The sequence below is a fragment of the Anser anser genome, assembly GCF_964211835.1.
Source record: "Anser anser genome assembly, chromosome: 2".
Taxonomy (NCBI): domain Eukaryota; kingdom Metazoa; phylum Chordata; class Aves; order Anseriformes; family Anatidae; genus Anser; species Anser anser.
In genome coordinates, this window is record NC_139721.1 from 19,874,897 (window position 1) to 19,900,385 (window position 25,489).

Genomic DNA, 25,489 nt, shown 5'->3' on the forward strand with positions numbered 1-25,489 from the left:
TGTCACTGCTGGAGGCAGCACACCAGGCTAGATAATACCTGTGATTCACTTGCTACAAATTACACTGTATGTGATCCACAAGGCGCATCATTTATCATAGAGGTAGCTAATGGTGTGCTGCTGTGCTGTTGTGCTGTTTAGAATTTAAGAGTAACACAGCAAAAAGCCTCTTTACATTTGATAAACCAGGATGTTACATAAAAAATCCCAGTTTCACTATTAATATTCATTAAGCATGACTGGCAAAGGCCTTTGGAGGTATGGTAAAAATAGCATTCTCTGCACTGGAATTCATTGTGATCAAAATATTATGTCCCATATGAGTCCTGAACACACAGATATCTTGATAAGGACATTTAGAAGATTTATAAAGAAGTTTAAACATCTCCCATGATCTTTAATTACTGGTAGCTGTTACCATTGATTAGCCGCTCTGTAACATCTGGTAACATGGTAACATCTGAGGGGCTCTGCTACCATACTCTCCAGAAAAAACGGCCAGTGGACATGAGTAGTTTGAAACCCTTGGATATCCATCTATCCATCTCTCTACAAGTTCATTATCTTTCTGGTATCCTTTTTTTTTATCTCTCTCTTTTTTTTTTTTCTCTTCCATGACCATGAATAACAGCCATTCTGCTGCCAACAGGTCATTGTGTGTCTGTGGCAAGCTAAACAAGAGTTTTTCCTTAATAAGAGGAAACGCAACAAACCAGCTGTTTTCTACAGCCTCCTGTTGGAGGAGCTTAAATCAGAGCAAAGCAGAGAGGGCTCATCCTGCCAGTGCTGCGCAGAAAACACCCTGACAGTGCAAGTTTTGCCCAGTGGAGGATTCTGAAATCTTCCTTTAAAAAGGTTTTTTATGTAAGAAACAGAATTGTTTTCAGAAGCAACTCAAAATATAGCTGAATTTCAAACAATGAGTTTCATATTGACTTCATATTAATGCAAAAGGAAAACAACCTTATATACTAACCTAGGAATAATATAGAATGCATTTTTACTTTAGATCAATATTTCCAGCATTTTAAATTTGTTGGCCACGTTCCCCTCAGAAATGTTCTTTGCTGTAATCAATGCTTTTTCCCAGTCAGTCTGCAGTAATCTACATTTTACTGCCCTCTGTGGGCTTTGAAGTTATTTTTGTTGTTGTCGGCTTTTTTTTCCCTTAGCCATTTAAATATCCAACTCTGACTTCTTTAACTGAGAGCTCTGCCAGCCATTTGGGGGCTTGGAGGTAAACATTTCACTGTAAGGTTGTGTGTGTGCTGTTTTCAGTACTGTATGGGAAACTCATTCTCCTCATGCGTTACTTTCACACATTATGCAGATTTGTATACATGAGATTAATTTGCTTTGTTTTCAAAGATGGTAATAATTGAGCAATGTGTTATGAACACAGTCACAGGCTTATATTGCTATGTAAATGTAATAAATGCCTCAGAAAGATTTCCTTAGTACTATTCAATAGTAAAAAAAAAAAAATCATTAATTAATTGTAGCTTTCTTTCAATATCAGTGTAGATGAACCCCTGCAAAACACAAAAATATAACTCTTATATTACTATTGTAGGGCACACAAGCTGCAGTAGATGCTGTAAAATCCCAAATAAATAGAGAATAGGACATCTGTAATGAGAGAAGATGTGCGTGCGTGGAGCACTCTGCACCAGCAAGCTGCCGGAAGCTTCTGCCTCTCGGAGAGCTGCGGTAAGAGCAGGGTGCTATTAGTGCTGCTATTAAAAACAAAAAAGAGAAGTGCAGTATACTACTTTAGGATCAATATTTAATCTAATACAGCCCCTTGGCTGCTCTCAGTAATCTGAAACAAGTTGTACGGTGTTTACAAAGGAAGATTAGGTGAGGTTTCTGGTGCTCACTAGAGCCAGGCCAGGGGCATGCATTGGCTTGATTGACCCTTTGGCTGCCTTCTTTAAATCAGTATGAAGACTAGAAGTATGCTGAGATCATCTGTGATTTCACAGAAATCATACATCTTACTACCATAAAAATTCAAATTAACAACAGTCATCTACAAGCATCTTAAAAAGGCGTGACCCCAATAACTAACAGGTAATATACTACAATAAAGGGTGCAGCTGCAAGTATTATTTGCAACTAAGAACTTTCTTTCCATGCATTTTCCAGTGAATTTATAAAACAAAACCCATTAGTAAAAAATAATAATAATGAAAAAAATCCAGACTTCAATAGCTTTTATCAAAACAAAAAAGAACCACCTTGCTGACACTAACAATAACTCACAGATGCTATTCTGAGGATAATTAGTTATATGCTCCTAAAAGGGAGACATGTAAGTGTTTGCTAAAGCCTTATGAATTTTCAATCAGCTCTGGGAAATGTTTTTTAAGCTGCCTAGAAAACTGGTCCCACCATTTAAAAACAAAACAAGACAAAAATAACAAGAAAAACCCATTTAAAAATAAAGGGGGAATGCCACTTCTTAAATATTGCATTCAATCTCTGTGTTTTTAACTCTGAAAGAAAAACAAAAAGATGCAGTAAGACAAAAGGTAAACTACTTCCAAACTGGTTTAATAATACATGCAAAATTTAAATTCAAGTCACTGGAGAAAAATATTTTAACTAAGCCAACATCTACATCTACAGTATATGTGCTGTTTCATAATGAATGACATGTAGGCTGCCCAAAATAGCTGGTCAAGGTATGTGACATGAAGTTCAATTTCAGTATTTGTATTTAGGCATCATGAAGTGTTAGTTCCCAACAACAGCAATTCGAAGGAGCATGGAGGTCATTAGAAGGCAGAGAAGGCATTAAAAGCAGCATGAACCATTCATACATCTCATGATTTACTTATATATTAATGAAAATGAAAGATTCTGGCTACCTGATCAGATGTTCCCCGTAAGTTCTTCACTCCTGAAATCACTGTGATAGAGTTACCTTGAGATTTAGTAATTTCACCAAAAGGAGGCAGAATTACTTGTGCGTGTTTTATGCACTTCATAGATGTCCTTGGGAGCTTATTGGCAATGCACCAAGGTGGTGGAAGTTTTGCTGTTGATGCCACAGACCACCATACAGATTTTTAGGATCAGGAGGATCATAGTCCTGCTTATCTGGTGAAGGCAGCATAATAATACGTGTGCATTTCTATCTGAAGGTGAAAAGAAAAGAAGAAAAGAAAAAAAAGAGAAGAAAAAAAAAAGAAAAAAAAGAAAAAAGAAAAAAAGAAAAAGGAAAAGAAAAGAAGAAAAAAAAGAAAAAAAGAAAAAAAGAAAAAAAAAGAAAAAAGAAAAAGAAAAGAAAAAAGAAAAGAAGAAAGGAAAGGAAAAGAAAGGAAAAGAAAGGAAAAGAAAGGAAAGGAAAAGAAAGGAAAGGAAAAGAAAGGAAAAGAAAGGAAAGGAAAGGAAGGAAAGGAAAGGAAAGGAAAGGAAAGGAAAGGAAAGGAAAGGAAAGGAAAGGAAAGGAAAGGAAAGGAAAGGAAAGGAAAGGAAAGGAAAGGAAAGGAAAGGAAAGGAAAGGAAAGGAAAGGAAAGGAAAGGAAAGGAAAGGAAAGGAAAGGAAAGGAAAGGAAAGGAAAGGAAAGGAAAGGAAAGGAAAGGAAAGGAAAGGAAAGGAAAGGAAAGGAAAGGAAAGGAAAGGAAAGGAAATTGGATTGCAAAACTGACATGGCTGCTATCAAAAAATATAAATATGTCTCAGCTGCTGAAAAATTCTTGCTCTCTTCCAGCTTTGTTTGATTCTAGACTAGAAAAATGCATAAACAGACAAATAAATTCTCCCATTACTATAAAAATGCTGAAGTAGCCCAAATACAATATAAAATCTTTTCTCTTTTTCATTGAAGTGATGGAAGAAAACATGAAATCAAACAAGCAAAAAAAAAACTAACAAAAAGCTAAAATAAATTCAGGATTTTTTTAGTAAAAACCCTTTGTTTCCTTTTATGTGAAAACAGAAAAAAGCCTCCTCTACATTTTGATCTTGACATTAGAGAACTGTTTATCTTTTTTTTTTTTTCTTGATAGGTATAAGTAGTATTGTGTTTTTTTTTTTTTTAATTTCTAAGTATAAAAAAGATTCAAAATTCCAAAAGTTTGTATTTTTTCAGCTCTGTGTTGGAAAAGAAGACAGAAAAATACAGAAACTTTTTTCATTCAGCCCAAATTTAAAAGTTTCTTTCTAATCCTACACCAGTGTTTTTGATACAGTCCTCAAAACAAATGTGGCCATTCTAAGCGGCCATGCCACTGTTGCTGCTGCTGCTGCGAACACTTGTTCCCATCATATTTGCTTTGCTGAATGACACAGACAAATGACTGCTACTAGTGGTGCACTATAGCATATACTTAAGCAATATTTAAGCCAATACAAACAGAATCTCTGATTGTTTTTCCATTTGCTTCTTTGTTTGTTGCAGCAGAAACCTGCTGTTTCTCAGCAGGTTAGAAACTTCTGGCAACTTATACTTTCAGAACAAGCATTGCAAATTGTTTCTTTCAAAAATGAAGACAAAGCATTTACAAAAACAAGTAAAAGGGGCACAGGTGCATGTTACTGGCTGTTTTTATTGTGGATTTTCAAAGGTTCTGAGTCGCAGTTGATATTTTTAGCTGTGCTTTTAACCACTTTTTCTGCTACATTGACTAGATGGAAATAATTTGGATAGTGGTTTGATCTTTGTGCTTATTTGAGTTTAGATCCTTTGTTAAATAAATTGATCTATGAAATTTCTTTGATACACATCTGATACTTGTAGCATTAAGTTTGTATCTTTAATGGTATATTATTTACCTGCCTTAGGTAAATATTAAATAATATGAAATAAAAGCCCTTTAATTTTGTTTTTGGATGTGTAATACCCAATTACCAATTACATTCTTGTAAATTCCAAGAATGGGGATTATAGAGCTGATAGGAAATTCATGAGGTTTCATAAAATAAATACCTGGGTTAATGTAGTGCTTGTTTATCTTTTAAAACTTCATACACCATTCACTGTTGACTCAAACAAGGTTTATGTACAAGAAGCTGAGGTGTAACTTTTGCTGTTATGGTCAAAGTTAAGTCTATAATCTATAAGATTTTTAAAACTCTTATAAAAATATCAATTAATTTTAGAGTTGTGTTCAATACTTGCTTACTTGTGAGGTCCAATGCAGAGTACTATTTTTGTGCATGATTTGATGACCACTGGCAATTACCTCCAGATTACATGTTATTTCTGGTTTATTCCTCTGATTAAACTTTTCTTTTAAGAATTATCATGCTCAGAGTTACTTTGGAACAGACATATTTGTAGGAAATATATCAGGGGACAAAAGTCTGAAATGAAGAGTTATGGAAATAGTCACCTAACAAGCCTTCTCACCTACAATCACAGATGAGAGTCCTATAACCAACTCACGCATTGACAAGAGCAAGTGATTTAAAGTGGAGCAGGTATTGCAAAGTTTTACCAGGGACATGGAGAACTCACATTGCCAAAAGAAGAACAGCTCGACTTCTTTAGCCTTGTACAGCAGAGGCTGAGAAACTATCACTCTCCCTAGATACCTAGCATGAATGGTTATTGACAATGGAAAGATAAACTTCATTCTCTAAAGGCAAATGTTAGCAGAGGAGCAAATGTCTAGAAATTAGCTATTAATACATACCCAATGCAAATGAGAAAAAGATGACAAAGCAATAAAATTCAGGAAGTTGCATGGAAGGGATTATGAGACCTGATTGCTTATACTGTCAGGGTCTGAACCCACTGAACAAAGAGGACTTTCCTGTTCTGTGCTTCTGACCTTTTAGGCAGCTGCGTTCAAGAATTGTATTAGTGTAGTTTCTGAGAGATTTATCAACTCTGGGAAAGAATTGGGAATGAAATGTTTTTGTGATTAAACTTTTATATACAATACCAACACCATAAATCAAGAGTTCCATTCTTATAAATTATAAAGCATACTGGAATCTCTCTGCACATTTTTTTCTTAAAGTTATAGCCCTTAATAGAGTTATGTTTTTCTGTCTGCATTCCAATCAGATATTATTTGTTACTTTGGTTTTCTGCTTCTGTATTAAGAAGATGCAAGAATATGCAGTGTCAAAAGAACCTGTGAGCTTTGTAAAAGGTTCAAAAAGAGCTTGCACCACATTGAATTGGTGACATTATTATAATTGTTATTGTTGTTATTATTGTAAGAAGTTTATTTACCATCCTAACACTATTTACAAATTTAAGCTCAAATTGTTATATTTGCTGACAAAATATCTAGGTGGTAGTTCTTGTGTTATCCATTGGTATTCGTATTGGGCTTACATAGCAAGGTTTTTGTAGTAGGGGTCCTGCAGGGGTGGCGTCTCTGAGTGGCCTCCCCGTTCCCCTGCACCACTCAGGGGGATGAGGTAGAAGAGGGTGGATGGGGGGAAGGTGTTCTTCTTTGAGTTTCTCACTGCTCTAGTCTGCTAGTGATAGGCAATAAATTATATTAATCTCCCTATGCTGAGTCTGTTTTGCCTGTGACAATAATTGTTGAGTGATCTCCCTGTCCTTATCTCAACCCTCGAGCCCTTTGCATGGTATTTTCTCCCCCTTTCCCTTTGAGGAGGGGGAGTGAGAGAGCAGTTGTGGTGGAGCTCGGCTGTCCAGCTGACGAAAACCACCACAGTAGTGCACGGAAAACTGAAGTGAAATCCTCATCATTTTATGTCAGTAAATACGCTGGCTGTATATTCCAGCATGGGATATTCCTACTTGCTATTGTTTTGGCCAATTAATGCAGGTGGGAGCTGACTGTCCCACTTCACAGGTGGGTGACACTAAATACGTTTGAAGGGTTTTTAACCTCACTTAAACAAGAAAGACTGAAGGACAGGCGGTGGCAAAGACATTTCCCATCTAAATACAGTATTTCAGCCAAAAACTTATGCACTTCACAGACAGATGATTTCTCCTGAAAACCTGAGAAAAGGAAAGTTCTTGTCTGTCTTGAAAGCTGTGGGTCTCCCTTGCAAGGGTCTGAATGTCATTAAGGACTTGGTAAAGCAGAATGTAAGAAATGTTAGGCAAATGCCTCCTGACCCAATGAAGCAGGAAGTGTGTTGCATATCCCACCATGCAGATGGGCTCCCAGATGTTGCGAATGCTCCTCTCCTTTGAAAAAAAAAATGTACCAGTTTCCATATCAGGCCCAAAGCCAGAATTGCAGAAGAGTATCATAGTTCCTGCAGGCAAAGCCTGCCAGAATGTCTATAAATCTGTCTCAGTAATTCAGGGAGTGGTTGTCCTTGCAGGTAATGTCCTTGGAGCTGGTGAATGTAGCTGAATGTGGATCTCACCATCAGCCTCTTCATAGTTTGAGAACCCAGAGAGGCCAAAGGCATGGATGATTTAATTGATGAATCACATGTGCAAGAAATAAGAATTTGGGGTGGTCTTGGAAAACTTCTTTACCACTTTGACAATTTTTCTATCCCTTTCCTTTTTCCCCAGTGAAAAAGAGGTGCAGGAGGATAGGAGCCAGTTCATACACATTAACTCCCCTGTAAAGCCATTGCATTTTTAAATCTGGCATCCCTCCCTCCTAGTGCACTGCAGCAAGTGCACATTGTCCAAACTCAGAAGGAGAAGGACAGAACATCAGGTACCATAGAATGGCTCACAAGTAGCACGAAGAGAGATGGAGGGAAGGGCATCAGTTTTGATGTGAACAGAGATGTGTGACTATTTTCTGCATAACAGACAAAAAAGGGGAAGAGGATTTCCTAGAATGATCCCAGTTGAGGGAGCCAAGGTCTGTGGGGTACCTGCTCCTCCAAAAGCTCTGAGCACCACGTAAAGCCCAACTACCCAACCTGAAGTGAACCCCAAACTACACATAATGGAGCTGGGAGAAACCATAGCACCAGTCATTTTTATCTATCCATAACATGCAAAATTACTTGTTAATGTAGACATAGACAAACTTAAGTAAGAATTAAAGCACTTTGTTGTATAAGGATAAATCTAAGGTCTAGGTATTCATTTGCTTGTTTGTTTTTGTTTTTGTTTTCCAAAATGGTGAATGCTTTTGAAAAGTAAAAGTTGTCAGTCAGCTGTCTTCTCCCAAATAGTGCACCCAGAACCATTTGGAATTTCAAACCAAGAAAATGGTGACGGAACAGTATTTGTGATAAAAAATGTTCTTCCAGAGTTGCACTTCTAAAGCTCCAGTCACCGTTTGCCTTAGGAATTCATTCTGCACAAAAGCAAGTAATACATCAAAGCTGGTTAACCTTTTAGAAACAGTAATGATATTTTACAGTAAAAGTTGATAAAAGTAAGACAGGAACATTTTTTACAAAAGTTCCAGGTTCTCTCATGTTATTTTGACATAATTACCAAATTAGTTTCATTTTAAAATTTTCAAATTTTTGATGCAATTAGAACCTTTCTCCTAATATTATTCTTTTCTCTTCCAATATACACACTAAACAATTACAGTACAATGATACATTGTTCTCTCAAAAGAAAGACCTAGGGAAACAGAAGAGAGGTAAAGATGAGTAGGTGGAATTCAAATATCCATTGTTGGATCTCTGTGCTAAACTGTGAATCTCTTATGTGTTCCTGTATATATATTTATATATATATATATATTTTTTTTTTTTGGTCTTCTAAAATTATAATTTTACAGCAAGCTAAAACTGTTCTTTAACTGTAAGAGAACTCATGAAAGGAAAAAAAGTAAAACACCTGTGCAGACTTGGCCATAACTGTAATTGAAAATGGTTATTTCAGATCCTTTTAGGGAAGTCAGTAGAAGGGTAAATGCAATAAGCATTTTTCATTTGGGCACAGGATGACACACTGAATTCCTAACTAAGTTTGTGAGCATCAATACTGACATTTATTAGCAGAAAAGAAATTCATTCAAGACAAATGAATAACAAATTCTGTCAATTTTTAATTGTATTACACGAGCCCTTCCCTTTCCTTCCCTGCTCTTCTCTTCATTATGTCTACATTTCTAACGTGTTAATACCTCATATCATCACTCACTGGATTTTGTTAAACCTGAGTTTTTCTTTGCCCCCTTTTTTCTGATTGTTTTGGTTAGATATCTATGCCAACCTGCACAGGTAAAGATGTGAAAAGCAGGGGTCTAAATACTAGGTCACCTTTATTTCAGGGTCATTGAAGATTAAACCACTTTTGAAGAGGCTGAAACTACATTTATTTATTTATTTATTTATTTTCCAGCTAATGAATTTGAAGAGAAAGGCTCACCAGCTCTCTGTGCTATATGGTTAGCAAACGTTACACAGATCCCACTGTCAGCCCGTGAAGTTAATGCTTTATTGATACAATGAAGAGGAGAATTTAAGTTTTCAAAACTTTCCAAGGTAGAAACCTAACATTAGAACCTTCTGAAGGATAAAAAAAGGCATACAAAGAGTATGAAAGAAAACAAAAAAAAAAAAAAGAAAAAAAAAAGAAAAAAGCAAGAATCAAGTTTACTGTCAAGAGACAGAAAGATGCTTTATGACTAATGTTTCTTTCATTATTTACAGCCATATTACAAGAGATGAGATTTTTGACTGTTGTCTTAAAGTGTTGGGAAAGTCTTGGGAAAATGTAGGCCCTGCTGCAGTTTTCTAGGCATGTAGCAGAAAGAAGAGTTTTGCTTTTGTTAGCACCTGGGGACCTAACCCGGGAGCTGAGCAGGTGACCACATCTAGTGTGATAAGGCAGACACGCCATCATCTCACACAGTCTGGAGCAGGTCTGGAGAAGCAAACAGTTTTGGCAGCCCTGATAAGGAGGAGTGCTGGAAGACTTTAAATATTCTGTGATATTTATGCACATATTTTCTTGACCAGATGGATCAGAATATAATAGGCTGACAGAAAAAAAAAAAAAAAAAAAGGAGGGGAAGTTCAGGGCCTTAGTTGGGATTCACATGACCTGAAGCTGAATCCCTTTTCCAATACGGTTTTGCTATACTTCCTCAGCTAAGCTGCTGAGGAGTATTTCAACATATGTATGTGGGCCATGAACACTCTTAAGCTGCTCACCAGAATTCATAGTCCTATGTTAGGTGCTCATGTTTCCCATAAGAAGTTTTTCACTGGAAGCAGCCAGTTTTTCACTTGCAGCCTGAAGATGATATTAGTAATGCAGGGAAACACTAAAGCAAACCAGTGAGAAATGCCAGGGAGAGGTATAAAGGAGCTGTGTTCCTGAAAGGTAAGCTAAAATTTAATGCTGTGCAGAATAATGAATGAACTCTCCTCTGGGATGAGGTATTTAAGACAATGGCTAAGCTCAGTGCTTTCTAGCAGAAGGAAAATACCCTCTGCTAACACAATATTTAAGTGATTTATTTTTCCTTCACAGTTTTTACTCAAGCATGTTTATTCAAGAAGCAATTCTCTGCACAGGACTTGTATGGATCTGCCCTTTGTCTGCCCATGTCCCAAGCCACCTGAATGCAAGCAAGCCTCTGTCAAATGGTGTTGTGTTCAAGCTAAAAATCCTACAGAAACAAAGTGTTTGGGGGGAATAGGGCTGGCTGGCATCCCCTGTCTTGAGCCTAATGAATCAAGCTCAGGTGAAGAAAAAGGCTATAAGCCTAGGATGGTTTTTAATGCTAGATGGAGGGAAGAGCCCATGTGAGAGCTTTCCCGTTTTTTTCTCGTCAGTGAAAATTTGAAAGTTGGAAATTGAATGTAGCAGTTACCATATCTCTTGTTCACACTAACCAAAGGAACTGTGATTTCAAAGTCTGGCCAGTGCTGTGGAGCTGCGACCAATGTCTTGGTTCCCTTTGTACCAAATAACTGGGCATTCCAGTGGGAACCTCCACAGCTGCAGATCCCTCAGGAAAGTTACTTCACAACCCCTCTCCTAATACTTCACTATCAACAGAAAGGAAATAGGAGAAGCCCTCACAGACAGCTGAAGTGTGTGACAGTTCAAAAACATCTTGGTTTCTGGGGTTCTGGAAGCTCCTACTGGAACTAATTGAATTGGTGGATGGTGGGCTTCAAAATCCTGCTGAATAGGAGGCCTGAACTGAGCCTTGCATTGCTTTAGACATACAAAAAAAATGAATTTGTAAAGGGTCAAGTACCCACATTTTGCTGTTATAGGTTTAAGATATTGTCTTGGGTTTACATGACAAGAGCTTGGTAGCAGGGGGGCTGCAGGGGTGGTCTCTGTGAGCAGAGCCCAGCAGCTGCCCCATGTGAGAGCAGAGACAGCTCCAACTGCTCCAAAAGTGACCCACTGCTGGCCAGAGCCAAGCCAGGGAGCAACGCTGGGTGATCCTCTGGTAGAGCAGAGTTAAGAAAGTCTGCTAGTGATAGGCAATAAATTATATTAATCTCCCTATGCTGAGTCTGTTTTGCCTGTGACAATAATTGTTAAGTGACCTCCCTGTCCTTATCTCAGCCCTTGAGCCCTTTCCATTGTATTTTCTCCCCTTTTTCCTTTAAGGAGGGGGAATGAGAGAGCAGTAGCATGGAGTTCAGCTGCATATCAAGCTAAAACCACCACAGATGTGTGCTAAAGGAGCCTGACTTCTTTTCCTTGAGTTAGACATCTGTGCTGTTCTTGTGAAACACCACGCCTTCCCTACTGCATGGACAGGATGGATGAATGTAACTAAAGACAAGGAACTCGTGTACTACAGAGCAGGGTTCCTACAAGAGCTATCAGAAGATATATAGAATGTGGCAATGTGAGCACAGGTGCACAATTGTATGAACACTTCTTTGTCCGATTAACTTTTACTTTTTTTTTTTTTTTTTGTATTGTATTAATTGATGGGGAAATATTACCTGCTAAGAACATTTCTGCAAATTTTAATTATACCCTACAGTTGTGTTAGATATTCTCTAGAGATGAAGGCTTAGGATGTTTGCTTTAACATTTGCTCTGTTGAGCCAACAGACAAACGTTCTCAGGAACAGGCATTTTTCCCCTGGTGTACAGCATAGTACAAAATAAAAAAAAATCTAAAATATCCATCTCACTGAATTAATACAACGAAAGGGCAAATTTTCAATAAGCAGCAGACTGGCCTAGCATTTTATGTGCAGAAGTTTGGGTCATGCAAACTGAAGGTATGAGGGCATTACCAGCTGTCTGGTCTCAGAGCCTTAAGTTCTGAACTGGAGGTCTGCTACCAGCTCAGCCACAGGTTAATGTGAAGTTGGGCAATCTGTTTAGGAGGAGTTTTCAAATGAACCTTTATAAAATCCAAGTTTAGTGGTGTTATGTTTTTATATACTTTTAACAAAAAGATTGACTGCTTGGAAGATAAGGCTTTGTTTCTGTAGAACATGTAAACAAACAAACAATAAAAAACCATGCAAATGCAGTGTGGATGAAAAGACAATGAGATCCCCAAACATAAACAAAAGCAAAAAAGAAAAGCAAAAAAAAAGAAATGCTTTAATGTAGACTGTCATGAATGAATGCCTGTGTTTTTTCCTAAGCAAATTCTGTGTAAGAATATCATTCATTTCTCCTTTTTTGTATATTCATGTAAAATAGGCTTCTAATTAGTTGTTTTAGAGTAATCATATGCAGTGAACTATTCAGAGCTGTAAATATCCAGGCGTACTGAAAGAAAGAAGCTTTCAAGTTATATATTTTAGTTCCAGAATGAAAGGTGGATTGCAATCTCGTTTCGTTTCTCAGGACAACAGGATACTTCTTTAAAAACTGAGAAGGTGCTCCCAAATAGAGGTCTTCTGGTCATCTAAGCACAGGCAATGCCAGAAATGTCAGTTACCACTAAGATTGATATGCTAGGAGTACAAAGTTTGCCTAGAGAAGCTGTGAATGTCCCATCCCTGGAAGTGTTCAAGACCAGGCTGGATGGGGCTTTGAGCAACCTGGTCTGGTGGGAGGTGCCCCTGCCCATGGCAGGACAGTTGGTACTGGATGATCTTTCTGTTTCCTTCCAACCTATACCATTTTGTCATTCTACAAGCATGTGATATTACTTTTACCAGTGTCCTCTTTAAAGAAGACTTTGGATATTGGCATTAAAAGGCTAGGGCAGGTAACTCCTGCTATTGCCATGGTATTGGGGCACTGTTGCACTATTGCAGTGCTTGTGGTTGAGTGCTGATGTTATCTGGGGGGTTGTTGTGTTTGGACATCAGAACATTTGTATGGGAAATTTGTAGGGGAAAAAGCATAATCATGCTGTGTATCAACATACTTATGAAGGCAAAAGCTGGTATAGTTTCAGGCATGTCAAATTAGTGTTGCTTGGGCAGTGTTAAACTCAGGGAAAAAACAAAACCCAAACTTTTGTTGACGCATACTAGGCCTTCACTCAGCAATGGCTATCTATGGTAATTTTCAGTTCATTGTTTGATATTACTGGAGCACAGATTCAGTAGTTATCTTATTGTCAATGTGTTTTAGTGACTCCAGAGTTCTTTGCACCAATGTTTTCTCCAGCACTGTTCAAATTCAGTTAATAAACACTATGTAAACACTAGTAAACACTACAGCCAACTTATGTAAAAACTTTCCATTGTGTAAAAGATAATCTAGTCCTAGACAGCTAGATCCAAGCATGCCATGAACAGTGTACATAACAATGAAGACCCAAATAAGTACAAATTTAATATTAACACTTCTTTGTTATAATATTCAGACAAAACCAAAATGGAAATTACTGTTTGTTGGTTTGTTCGTTTTTGTCATTTATTTTCCAACCTTCAAATATCTTAAGTTCTTTTTTTTTTTTTTTTTTATAATACACTTCCTAAAATGTTCAAAATAATTTAATCAAATAGTCTAGAAATAGAATACAAAACCTGATTTCCTATGGATTTGTGTCTGTCGGTCAGATTCTCTACTCTGAACTAAAGAATGAGTTTCCAGATGAAAAAGTTGCTGTCATTTGCAGAATTTATAACTGTACTCTCCTTTCTGGATTCTCTGACATTTGCCAGAGAATCATGTGACTCTACAGACATTTTTTTTCTCCTTAGTCTTTTTGCTTGACTGTGGCATAAAACTCAACTTTCTTAAACTGGTGCCATCTTCCTGCCTTAGAAATTATCAAAAAAACATAGACAGAAAGAAATGGACAGAACAAGGTCGCAATTGCATAAATTTCACTTACATAAGAAACTCGGAGGAAACACAAGGACATCTGAACATTTATCCCTGTAGTTGAAATATAATTTTAACTCCTTTATATGTGTTGAATTGCTGTGACAATGTAGATATCTTGCCCATGGAGACCTGATAAAGTAGGAAATATGCCTGAAGATGATCCATTACCCTATCATTCAAGTGAAGATAAAAATCCCCACTGAGGAGTTTCATGGAACCAGAGAATAAAAGAGAGTCCTTTTTCCATTTCCACAGTACATTCTTTGCTGCTTCTCGAGAGAAAGATGTTGGCTTTCAACGGGGACAAAACACCACATTGTATAGATAACATATTCCGTTGAATGTAGTCAATGACAACTAATCAGATTGCTAACAAAACCTAGTGTATTTTTGACAAAAAGTCTGTGCTTCAGGAGAACATCTCTCTGTGACTGATGGGAATAGTGAATCTGTTCACTCAGCTGTCTGGAACGCTGAAGTTAGCAAGTGCCATCCACTGCAGGAATGTGAATCAGACACTTGGTGGAGCAAAGATGAATGCTATGTAAGAAGATGTGTCACAGTAAGGTTAAGGTCACCTTTTACTTTACATTTATTTTGACAACTACCTTTGATGTGTGTCTGCACTTAGCTGATTTGGAAGTTTTGAAGAACACTTCCTTTTAAAAACACTTAATTGAAGCCAGACAGTCCAGAGTTACTTTCTACAGTTGGGCTGACAAAACATTTTAGAGCTCTGAGCTGCAGCATCACCTCAGCAGTGTGAAGAAAGAATATGGCCACGTGAACTGATTTCACCCTGTGCTGCACTCGGGGCTGTAGCAAGGCATCCTCACTACTGAGAAGGAGAATAACCTGTGGCTGGTAAGTGGAGACTGGTGAGGTGGTCTGATAGCTGAAGCACAATTATCTGGTTCCCCCCCACACCAACAGATTGTAAGAGGAAGATTTATACATCTTAAACTGTAAAGGATGTGCTAGCACAATATATGATTTTGTAAACTTCTGAAATTGTTTTACTGAGCATCATTCTCAGCAGCCTTCTCTGTTGTGCACTGATTCATAGAGGTGTAATTGTTTGTTACTACTCTAGTCAGAAGCCCATTAAATTGTTTCAGCTATTTAGTAACACGTGGTTGAACTTCATGTGAAATATATTTATTTATATATGTATACATACATATATGTTGATATCTAGATATAGCGTTCTTGAGCATTTTAAACTAGCACAAAAGAGAAAAATGAAACCAAAGATTTAGAAGTTATCAATACAAATTCTTTGAGAAAACTTCTAAATAAACATACAGTTCTCAACAAGGAATGATTCTGAACTAGAAATTTATATTTATCATATGTATTATGGAATCTGGATGATTATAATATTTCAATGCTTTAAAATAACCTTGTAGGAATAAATAGTATTTCACAACTTTATTTCTTAGTTTAGAGCTTAGAATAATGTGAAATGAAGGAAGGCTTCTAATAAAAGCATTCATCAAGTAGAAAAATTTGTTCTTAATAATTTTCACAATGCTACTGCCACATTCTGGCAATGTCTGAACTCCATAATTACCTGAGTTTTTCATAGCAGAGTTCCTTATACATGCAGATCTGCTCTGGCAATGACTGCAAGTATATTTCCAGCCACTGCAACAACGAGTTTATCTTACACAAGTCCTGTCAGAATTCACAGACATGTGAACGTTTCTTTTATTTGGGGAAGGGAGGGTTCAAAAACTTAACAGATTGGGCTTTACGCAAGAATACAGCTAGAAGAGAAGGAGATGTTGTCATCTCTCCTTTCTTCAAAAAGCTTGAGCACTCACCCAAAAATCTAAGGTCTAATTGCCTCATCTGCTTGACAGCCCTTGAATCCCCATCTCCCACCTCCCTGCAGCACATCCAGCAATCAGGCTCCTGGGTATTCTAAGGTGAAGTACTGTGTTTGTCTCTTTTGCAGAAGCTGTTTTATTTTGCATGGAATAATCAATGGCTCAATGGACTATTCAGTGAAAGTGTGTACGCCACTCATCTCTCTAACAACAGCATTCATCTGGGAAGGGAAATACTTGTATCTAATGAATCCACAAGTATTTCAGATTGAGTGAGCATTGGAGCAGAATGCACAACACAAGTTTCTCCCGTTTCTGCAAAAAGTTCCTTATCAGCAGGCTGAGGAGTAAAGCTCACTTTGACTTGCTCTCTTCAACATACACCAGATGGGTAGCTAATTATCGCATGCAAGTGAAATAGTCTTGCAGAGGAGTCCTACCACAGAATATCATAGCGTCCCTGGTGCTCAGGGCACTCTGCTGAGAGGTGGGAAAGAGACTCTGAATCTACTCAGAAAGTGATGAGGAGCACTCCACAGAGACATCAGGTATTTCTTGTCCTTGGGTATTTCAAACAAATCTTCTCTATGAGCATGTTGGACTCAATAGACTCTCCTCTCCTCTGACTTTTCCCAGCTCAGCACTTCAGCTTTTTTAAAAACCAAGAGATTAAAACTTGCTATTTGGAAATTGTTTCATTATCAGCAAACATGGATGATGCAAAGTAACAAGAGGTTGCACTGAGGAGGGTCTCTTCTCTGAAAGAGAGGTTGGTCTCTTCTCTGAAGCTACAAGTGATAGGATACGAGGAAATGGTCTCAAGATGCACCAAGAGAGTTTTAGATTGGACATTAGGAAGAATTTCTTCATGGAGAGGGTGGTCAAGCATTGGAATGGGCTGCCCAGGAAGCGATGGGGTCACCGTCCCTGGAGATATTTAAGAGATGTATGGATGTGGCACTAAGGGGCGCGGTTTAGTGATGGGACCCAGTAGGTCAGGCTGATGGTTGGACTTGGTGATCTTGAAGGTCTTTTCCAACCTAGATGATTCTATGAATCTATGTTGAAGAAGTTACCAACAGAACCAAAATATATAGAATAAGGGAGTGTACAACTTGGAAATTAAAACCTCAAAAGACATGACTGAGAATATGTGAAAAGTACTTTAATTGCCTTCATTGCAGTTTTATGCAAGCTTGTGAAAAGATCTACAAAACCTGTTTTCCCTCAGACTGTTTTTAAGTAACCAGGAAAAACATGGAGGAAAATGCCTTATGAAAATAAAGAGATGGGGATTGAAGAGTCTGAAGCAATTTGTCAGTGGCAGATTACATCCTTTCTTTATTGCAGAACAATCTTCAATAAGATTAATGAGAGAAAAAAAACAAGCTTGATAGAGAAATCCTGTAGGGATCAAACGTTCATGTTTTATGGCTACAGTAACCATATAATCTTGTTTAGCCGATTAGATTGTTTTATCTGAAACCTGGGTATGAAATGCAGTGAAAGATGGAGCTCAGCAGCATGCTTCCAAATTAAAGCATATAATAGAAGGCACAGGTCATGCTGATTTGTATGACTGATGCACGTGCAGGAAGAGTTAATAACACTGCAATTCAGCAAGCTGTCACATTCCAGTGTTGTAGCTGGATGTACCATTTCAATGGGAGGTTAGTCAGATAACAGAGAATGATGCAGGAAAGTCTCCAGATTTGGCGTCACGCTGTCTAATAAAGGAATTCAGATTTAGGTGTGAAATTTATCTAGGATGGATCATCTGTGGGTGGGTTTTTTTTGTTTTGTTTTGTTTTGTTTTGGCTAATATACAGAATATTTCCCTTTTCATGGCTGTGCTAAGACTGCTGTGCTTCCCCTTAAAAAATCATTTGAGCCTTATTTTTTTTCTGGAATACAGAAATGTATTCCTTAATGATATTTTTGTCTGTTCAAATAAAAACATTGAAATCTCTGATGTATCAAGTAATGCAATGGTGGTATGTTTGATTTCTGGAGAAATAAAGCACCGTTAGTTTTGGTATGTTATTTATGTGTGTTTGTCTGGAGGAAAATATATATGTATTTTTAAATAAAACTGTAGTTGGCCACAGTTTATATTTTCTTTTGGAAACAAACAAACAAAAACAAACAAAAACACAACAAAAACATATAAACAAACAAAGAAACCCAGCCTGATGAATGAAGTTATATATTTTTACAAGCAGCATAAGGGAGACAACATTTTGCATGACAGTGTGACAAAGACAAAATCTTTAGTTGTTACTCAGTAGAGTCTTTTTTTATTGTATCTATTTGAATCCTTCAGGGTAGGCTGTCAAATGCTCAAAGCAGAGTGAACTGTTTAACTGGTTGCCTGTAATTCTTCTAAATCCAGACATAAAAGGGAAACCTCCCACTGCCCATTTGTTTAAGTTTGTTTAAGTTTGCAGTGTTGCATGTTGCTCTCTTTTCTCTTCAGCCAATCATTTTCTATCCTTTTAAATACTGGAGGTAAAAGTCAGACTTGCTGTCAAAATAAGGAACTAGCAGCTTAAATACATTGCCCCTCAGCTATTGTAATTTAAAGCTGCATATTTTTGCTTGTAGAAAACAACTCAATAATAACACAAAATAATCTATTTTTAGGAATTAATATTAATCTGTTTTGGAATATTCTTGCAGTGTTATTTTAGGCCTTACTAGGCCTATATATTTGATATCCTGTCATCTAAATCATGTGCTTCTACAGCTCTACAGCAACCAAGCCCATGACTCTATGCTAGGAGCTGCAGTGGAAGGTCTAGCACAAGTGCTTACTTCTCAGTGACGGCCTGCTGCTTGCTCTGCCTCTCTTACTAATGAGGCACTCAGCACCCTGCCTGCAGCACCTGGGCCTCCTCCAGCCAACGGGCTGTATTGGAGTGCCACTTCAAAGCACTACGAAATGAAGAGGAATTGATCGCGGAACAAAATTTCAGCAGAGTTTATGGTACATACATACATCACCTTGATGATGTATGTTGTACACAAACAGAATGATGTCCTAACTAATAATGCAATATGTTATTACACATATCTGTACACATAAGCACAGACACAAATAACTGTACATGATGTGTTTGTTTCAGAAAGCTAAATATGTGATGTACAAGATAATATCTGAATAGATTGGTGGATGAAAGGCTTGTAATAACAGACAAGAAATAGAGTGGATTTTAATGAGCATACCGAGGAATGAACATCTAGGAAGGAAACATAAGCCGATTAAAGAGTGGAAGTGAGAAGTTCCATTCCACACATCTCCTGAAAAATGTGAAAACAGCAGCTAGTAAATCAGTAAACTGCTTGTTTTGCTTATATATATATATATATATATATATGTATATTTAAACCAGAAGGTCTCAAACACATGCATTTGTAACCACTGAAAACTATCTGCTAATAAGCTTTCTTGGCTATGTTTGTCAATTGTCAATAATGTTTAAAACACAGGAAATTCCAGACACCAAGAAAAATGCATATCTTAAGGAATTATTTTAAAAGGGCAAACAACCTATCAAAACTCAGTCCTAGGCAAATAATACAATGTTGGACAACATCATTAATAAATAATTTTATTCCCCTCTACTAATACCAACTTCACTGTATGAAAAATAAATATTTTCAAACTAATTTGGTATTTTTCTTAGAATATAGATCTAGCTGACAAATAATATCAGTATTGTATTAATTTTTTAAAATCCTGTCAGGCATTTGCCCTAATAGCATCTCATATTTTTATTAGGAAACTAGAATCACAATTATAAACTTTTCCTGAAAACACTAAATGGATTCAAACTTGCTAACTAATGGCTTTTAAACTGCAGTTGTAAAGAGAAAATGCTTGTGTGGTAATGTGTCTAAAGGTTTCCTACAGGGATTTGAATTCCAGGGATAGAGTAGTTCAGTTGGAAGGGACTTTCAAAGAACATCAAGTCCAATTGCCTGACCATTTCAGGGCTAAACAAAAGTTAAAGCATATTAATAAGGGCATTGTCCACATGAATACTGAAAAGCATCGGGCATCAACCACCTCTCTAGGAAAAGCCAGTTCCAGTATTTTACCACCCTCACAGTAAAGAAACTTTCATGCCATTGCTGATTGCACAAAGCTCCAATCTGTCTAGATCCCTCTGCAAGGCCCCTCATCCCTCAAAGAAATCAACATCACCTCCCAGTTTAGTATCGTCAGCAAATTCATGAAGGATGCATTCCACTCTTGCATCCAGATCACTGATAAAAGTGTTGAACGGAGCCTTCCCTAGAAGTGAGTTCCTTCTGATGTAGCCCCATTCACTATGACACTTTGATCTCTGCTGTTCAGCCAGTTCATCACCCAGCATAGCACGAACCTATTCAACTCACACTTGGACAATTTGTCCAGAAGGATGCCGTAAGGGACAGTATTAAAGGCCTTGCTAAAAACCAGAAAGATTACATTCACTGCCTTCCTGTCACCCACTAAGCAGGTGACCATATTGTAGAAGGAGATCAAATTGCTAAGACAGGACTTTCTTTGATGAACCCATGTTGACTATGCCCGATAATAGCTTTGTTATTTAAAGAATAGAGCTATGCCTTTCAAAAACATCCAGGATTATCTTCTCCATAGTTTTCCAGGGATCGAGGTTAGACTAACACGCCTGTAGTTTCCTTGGTCTTCTCTCATGTCCTTCTTGGAGGATTTTGTAACATTGGTTAGCTTCCTGTCAGCAGGGACCTCTCCAGACTCCCAAGACCTTTGGTAAGTTGTTGAGAGGGATCTGGCTATAACGTCCACTAACTTCTTCAGCACTTGCACGATGCACGACTTAGCTGATGCAACTGATCTCTTACAATTCTGGTGACCACAAAAGGAAAGTCATTGCTCCCCCAGTCATGATCCTTCATCTCAGAGGACCGGGCAACACAAGAACTACTATTAATATTAAAAAATGAGACAACAATAAAGGCATTAAATGCCTCCACCTTTTCCTCATCCTTACTTGTTAGGTGACTATCTTCAGCAAGTATCATTCCTGTTTTTCTTAGACCCCCACTTGATGTTGGCATACTTTAAAAAGCCTTTTTTTTGTCTTATACCACACTGGCCATTGTCAACTGAAGCTGAGCTTTATCTTTTTTCCCTGCAGATTCCAACCGCAGCTCTGTAATCTCCCTGTGAAGCCTGACCGTGGTTCCAGAGACCATGCTTTTTCTTCTTCTGCCCAAGTTTCAAGGGGAGTTCCCTGTTCAAGCAAATCCCCAGGGGACACTCCCAACTAGCTTCCTGAGAAGCTTAAAGCTCTCTTAAAATGTGGGCTGGCAACTCTGCTGATCTTTTTTCTCCTTACACCCAAAATGTTGAACTCAATTATTTCATGATCATTGCAGCCAAGAGAGTCATCCACGATCATAACTCCCACAAGGCCTTCTCTAGACTCAAACAACAGATCTAGGAGGGCAAATTTCCTAGCTGGCTCACTAAGTACTTGAGACAGGAAATTATCATCAACATGCTTTAGGAATTTCCCAGGCTTGCTTGTCACAGCAGTATGATATTCCCAGTTTATATTTGGGAATTTGAAGTCTCCCACAAGGAAGAGAGCAACTGATCCAGCCTTTTCTCCTAACTGCCTATAGAAATACTTATCTGTGCTGTCATCCTGGGTGGGGGGTTGATAGTAGACACCCACGATGACATCTGCTTTGCTATCCATCCCCTTAATCCTCACCCAGATGCTCTCTATCTTGTCATCTCTAACTGCAAGGGCTGTGCAGTCTAATCTCCCTTATGTACAGTGTAACACCAACTCACCTGCCCTGCCTATCCCTCCTGAACAGCCAAGAGCCCTCCACCCTAGCACTCCAGCCATGGGACTTGTTCCACCAGGTCCCACTACTGCCAGTGAGGTCATAGCTCTCGGAAAGGACCTGAACTTCCAGGTCATCCCGTTTGTTCCTCATACCGTGTGTGCACTGGTATACAAGCACTTGAGTGCTCCTGAACCATCTCCTACCTCCCAAGACATCCAACCAGGCTCATCTACATGGAGTTCAGAACACGGCTTTGTCTGTGGCTGCAGACTAAACAGGAGCAGAGCCCATTCTCTGGGCCAAGTGCCACAGCATGGCTTGTGTCTGTGGGGCTTGGAAAATGTGGTGGCCTCTTCCATATTTTCTGTTGGGAATGATTTCATATATTCCCCTGGACAAGGCAATAGTCCAGAGATTGCTAGATGAACATTATGAATGATGGGAATCATTCTGGATCTGTTTTAGCCTAAAGGTGTAGGACACGTAACAAAATATGTGGCATTTAAATAAAACTTTTTTTTTTTCCTGAGAAGTCTTTCAGTGCAGCTTGAAAGACAGAGTTTCCATTCAAGCGTTAGCTTGCCAGCATTAATTTAGGGAAGGGAGTGAGGTGTGAAATCAAAGAATAAACATATATGTCAATGTTGTTTAAAAAAAAAACAGTAAAATAAATTTAAAGAAAATCAATCTAAATAGTTGGAACCTTTGTGTGGGAAATCTCTTATTCACACATTTTTGTGCTGTAAGATGCTTTTGACGTGTACTCTGCAAATCCTGTGCTTTTTTACCCTCAGGCATTTGCTGCACAAGAGCACAGAAAAAGAAAAATGATACCTCTGCTGCAATGTTCATGAAATTTAGAGAAGAGAGGGGCTAAAAGCTTAATTCAGTAAAGGTAGTTTTTCTAAGTTCCTTCTTTTCCTGAGCTATTTCTCCTAAGGGCTGATGTGTGAATGCATCTAAGAAATGCACAGATTTGTGTGCAAATTCCTCCCTCCCCTCTGCTTGATGCATCTGCACCTTGAACAGGAAGCACACTTCTGAGAAGAGCATGAGAATAATATGGAAGGGAAGGAATAAATATGGTCAGCCTTGTTACTGGCTAGACCTGGAGGCATGAAGCTGCAGCAGCCTTATCTTCATTGGACTGACAGATTTGACTACTCCTAACAGAGCCTACTATCCACATAGGTGCTCTGGTAAAAAATATCCACACATTTTACTGTGAGATGGGTGCTTTATGTGTGCAATGACATTTCTGGAAGGGGCACCATGTTTTCTGCTGGAGTCGAGGGCGTTGTGCAGGCAGAAGATATATTAACTTATGTTCATATGCACAACCACATTTGGGTTCCTGGGTGAAACTTGCCTGGGACGTGCATACACTGCTCTTCAACCACAGTAATACATCATACACTCAACGCAACACTTTTCAATGAAATACACTTTCTGACTGCACCAACATACTGCCTGACTGAAGCTGTATTTGTGATAGGAGACCATCAGTTGAAGAGATGATGTGTATTCTCTGTGAATAATGGTGACACTGGGCAGCATCAATTTTCAGCAGAACTCCATAACAAACCCTTCCCTTCCCTAGCCAGGGGAGCCAAAGTGACACTTGCTTGAGTTGTGCTCTGCTGGAACAACTACACCCAACCTGGTGGTTGCAGCAAAAGCAAAGGGCACAGCTGTCCTGCAGAGTGTCTTCCCAGCATCATCCCCCTTCTTTTCCTTTTGAGGGGACAAACAGGACAAAATTTTTGCTCCCTTCTTTCCATCAGAGAGAAGACTGAAGGCTCCAGGATATTTATGGGTCACATGAACTCCTTGAAGAGCATAGGTGGGGATTAACAAGTTAGCTGTTCTTGCAAAGAAATGGCAACAAAGTGGAATCTGTATGTTTACTCAGGCATCCTAGGTGAAATGTCTTTGTTTCCTTTCCTTGTCCTATCCCTAACAATCTTGTACAGCTCCTGTTGAAGACTTACCACACAGTGATGAGCATATTTGAATGCAAAACACACTGTGGGGTCTCTTAGCTTCAGCAGAACTGCTATTAGATCTGTTCCCACAAGACTCCACTAAAAGTAGTTGTCAAGACTTCCCCTAGGTGAAATCTACAGTCCAGATGCTTCACTGCTGCTTTTTTTTCAAACCTTTATTAAAACTTCTCTGTGGTCTGCAGTTGTCTGCATGGGGATGATAAAGTCCTACAGAGGATAAGTTCCATCAGTGTAGATGCATGTTCACTATTTTATGTTACTAATTTCTTGCTTGCGAGGGGGTGGAGCACAACCTGAACCATCCAAGACAGCAAACAGAAAAACGTTGTATATTTTTCCAGATCCCACTTTGATTGACCTATGGAGACATGCATTAGCAACAAATTGTAAAAATGCAGTGGGACGAATTTTAGGCATACGGATGTTGCTGGTCACCCTGATCCCACCTCCACTGGCCCAAGGAGTGCCAGCATTACTGACTGCCTAGGACAGCATAGAGTATAGAAGATAGAATAAAGGTGTGCAAATCTGGTCTGATGGCGAATTTCCCTGTCTCAAATGACTGTTCTGGCAAAGTTTTGCGTAGGCATACTCTAACACCTGGTGGCTGCACATCTGGACTTAGAGAGGAGCGGCTGTTCCTGCAAGGCAAGGGCCTTGGCAGAAGGCCATAAGTGTGACCCTCCACAGCCAGCTTTTACTTGCCCCCATGGTCTGAAAGCACTGTGTACAACACACATCTTGCTTTGATCACTCATCTCCCTTCTTCAAAACACCTACTTTCTACCCAGTATTCTGGCTCAAACCTTTCTCTAATCCTGTAGTTTAACTGGGAAGGAAGGAGTAGTTGATTTCTCAGGCAACATTAGAAATCTGTCCCAACAGTGGAGTAGGAGATGAAGGCACTATTTCCTTCTTCACCTAGGCATGCTTAATAGAAAGGCAACAGTATTGCTATGGAGCAGGAGCTGAGAACTGGCACTGAAGAGCTGTGGAGGGCATCCTGAGTAGTCTGGGTCAGACTAAGAGATGGCAGGACGTGCATCATATTTGTGAGATACTACGCCGTCCGGTTGCAAATATACATTGAGGAATTCCTATGCCTCATTTTGTCTTGATGCTGGCTTTCAGCAAAAGCATATCTGATATGCTCTCAGGTTCCCCCAAAGCCTTAACTCTACAGATAAAAAAAAAAAAAAAAAAAAAAAGTCCTTTGGCTAAGAACTCAAACACTGCTACCAAGGAAAATATAGATATAACCTAATTATATGGTTACAGCAGGAAGAAAGTATGACTGCAACAGAGTCAACATACCTGCCATAGCTTTAGCACACATAGAAGACAACAGGATTGAAGGAGCAGGGAGAACGGGGCTTCAGTACGGACCGGTATCCAGAAGACAAAATCTGTAGGGACCCCCTGTGTTTATTCTGTCTGGACACAGTTTATATGCAGACATTTGGGCACAAGCAACTTTTCTTTGTTACACAATAGGGCCCGACCTGAAAAACCCTTCACTTTACTCATCAACTCATGAGCTTGAATCAGTGAACCAAATATGACAGATCAGCAGTTTATCCACTACCATTCAGCTCCGTCAAGCACAACTAAAATATGAGAACAGACACTGCAAAACTAACATTTCAGAGTCAGACTTGGGAAGATAGTATTTACATTGCTGTCAGGAAGACACTTTTATTTTTAAAAGCCT